Raw genomic sequence first — 3,058 nt, forward strand, 5'->3', positions numbered from 1 at the left:
GAGAGAGAGAGAGAGAGAGAGAGAGAGAGAGAGAGAGAGAGAGAGAGGGCTAGAGAGAAAGAGAAGAGGAAAGAAGACAAAAAGGGAAGAGAAGAGTGAGAGGTGAAGGAACAAAGGAGTAAGAGAGTAAGAGAGTGAGGTAGGGGCTGAGCACCCCTTTTATGGTCTTCACTGTTGCTAGGTAACTGAGGAGGAGTTTAGCCTGAAGGTCAGAGGCTTGGGTCATTGCTTAAGTGACTACTGACCATGCTTCTCTCGTGGGGGCTGTGGGAGGTGGTAACTAAGGTAGGGGCCAGAGTTCCAGGAGCATGAGGGAACGCCTCCCGTGTCATGTAGGTGAATTATGACCATCGGGGTTCAGACCTCAGCTCCACTGGCTACCAGCCTGCAATTCCCCACATTCCTTATGATTGCATTCAAAGTAGGGAAACACCTGGGCACATACTTCTTTGAAAAGCGGCATTTAAGAGTGTTCAAACTACTAGCAAATCAGGCTGCAGACCATCATCAGTGCAGATCTGACCATGCTCAATCAGTGAATGCAGACAGTATTTCCTTCAGGCTGGATTCCTTTCTCTTCCTTTTCTCCTTTTTCTTTGGTCTCGTTTTATTGAGACAGCACGGTCTCATGTAGTACAAGCTGCCACTGTGGAGTATTACAGGGATATACTTAAATTAACTGCATGGCTTGGTATATTTAAAGTTCAAATACAGGATTTTCTTCCCCCCTCTGAGATGGGATCTCACTAGGTAGCTCTGGCTGGCCTGGAATTCAGAAATCTGCCTGCAACCAACTAATGGAGTCCTGAGATTAGAGAGTACACCTCTCCACTCAGCTTCAAATTCAGGCTTGAATCCAGATTTCTACAACCTGCTACTTAACTGGAGGCTCACATCCTGCTGCAGCACACCATTTTAAAGCCCTATGAAAACCATGGGACTGTAAAATACTAAGTGACAGCTCAACGACAGTTAAGGGCACCATCTAGTTAATGCAATATGTGTCTAATATATTACTGCCAGTTCCTTTCGATTTTACTTTTCTTTCCGTATTGCTTAGTGTAATTGATCAAATGCAGAAACACTCAAGACACTTTTTAAAGCAGTCTTTAATTTCCAATTCATGAGTTAAAAATGGAGACACACACACCATTAATTCAAGGACTCAAGAATGTGGGGTATAAATGTGTACAGCAGATACTAATTTGTGTATTTTAACCTTTCACTTATAAATTAAGAAACCAAGTCACTTCTATTTGAAGCATTCTCACCAAATAACATTTCCTGAAACTTCAATACAAAAAAAACTGTTACTGGTATGGAGTGTGATAATTAAAAGAATCTGGCACCCAATTCTAAACCCTTTGCAGTATTCCTAAATATCAGGAGCAGATATTTGCTAGATGACTGTAACACGATAGATCCCATGATTGAGATTATAGCTAGGCTATGGGGACCGGTTATCATTTACAACATTCTGGAACTTGAGCACATGCAGTGCGATCACTTGGCAGGCAGTTAGTTGTCTGAGTGTAGAGAGAAGCTCTGACCCTGATCTCAGTGGGCACAATGACTGCTGGTATCTATTTTATGGTACCTCTTGATGGAGACCACATCTTCTGAATGAGTAATCACATCACTTGCCTCAGTAACATTGTGATCCCAACTCAGAAGCCAGAGCCAAGTAGTATGTTATCTACTAAAAGTGCCCCAGCTTAAGCAGGCATAGTACATATGACACAGCATTTCATGTAGACCAGGCTAGCTAAATTATGTAGCTGAGGATGACCTTGGATTTCTAATCTATGCATACCACTATGCATGATTTATCTGACACTGGGAATTAAACTCAGGGCTTCCTGTGTGCTAGGCAAGCATTCATTCACTGAGTTATATGTACCCCAACCTCCTAGGAAGTAAATTTTATAACAGCCAACTTGCATTTAAGAATGCAGCTTATAAGTCTTTAAATTCTTATTAGACCCAAGGTATTTCTTGGATGTTATTGCAGGATGATAGTGTATTCACAGATAGAAAATATAAAGCAAATCTCAGTTTGTACCATACAGGTAAGTTGATAATGCATGTGACTTCTAGCACCATATATACAACCTAATAAAGTCAAAATTTTCAGTAGTCATGACAGCACCTTTCTTCTCCCATAAAGCACGTTTACTTATGGGCTGTGTGGCAATTGTGTATCATTTAGTAAAGAAGCAAAGGCCTATAGACCAGCATGTTTTAAGTGCTAGATTCGCATGTAAAGCCTTACATGTGTAAGATGAAATTTTCAAAAAATCCTATTCATCTAACATGAGCATGAACTAGGAAAAGGAAACATTTCAGATTATTGAAAGTTAAAATTTATTAAGCCATCATGTGCCAAATACTCAGGTTCAAATTAATTTCAAAATATATACAGGCATGTAATGAACTTAAAAATGAGAAAACTGGTCTGGAAATTGCACAGAGCTACAAGTGACTGATGGAACTGAACTGAAAATCTAGATCATCATCTATTACAAACTGTTTCCCCTCGGTGCCCAACATTCAACTGACTCACAATTATCTAGACCTTTAAAGAGCAATTTTTAATAAAAAGCACTTGGCAACCCTAACAATTTTTTCCATAAATTGAAATGATAGTAACTGAATCCATCGTTTTCTACAAATTAAGTTAATTTTAGGCAAAAGTGTCCTCAGTGAGGAATGCGTTTCATCATTTATTTAGATGTTGAAGCTCTCGTACTAAGTTTTTACAAGCTGGCGAACACTGGCAAACTATTTCTCCCACAGAACTATAACCACACATTCCCAGACAGACAGAACTACAACCACACATTCCCAGACAGAACTACAACCACACATTCCCAGACAGACAGAACTACAACCACACATTCCCAGACAGAACTATAACCACACATTCCCAGACAGACAGAACTACAACCACACATTCCCAGACAGACAGAACTACAACCACACATTCCCAGACAGTATAAATATATGGTTGAACTAACTTTAATACACATCACCATTTTATCGATTACATAATAAAACA

General features: G+C 39.8%; 1 protein-coding gene across 1 annotated transcript in view; it reads right to left on the reverse strand.

Moving 5' to 3' along the window:
• Ptp4a1 (protein tyrosine phosphatase 4A1) overlaps positions 1–3,058 on the reverse strand; it is a 15,195-nt gene that overhangs the window by 8,016 nt on the left and 4,121 nt on the right. The gene's annotated exons all lie outside the window — the stretch shown is intronic.

Source organism: Mus caroli, chromosome 1 (assembly GCF_900094665.2).
Source record: "Mus caroli chromosome 1, CAROLI_EIJ_v1.1, whole genome shotgun sequence".
Taxonomy (NCBI): Eukaryota; Metazoa; Chordata; class Mammalia; order Rodentia; family Muridae; genus Mus; species Mus caroli.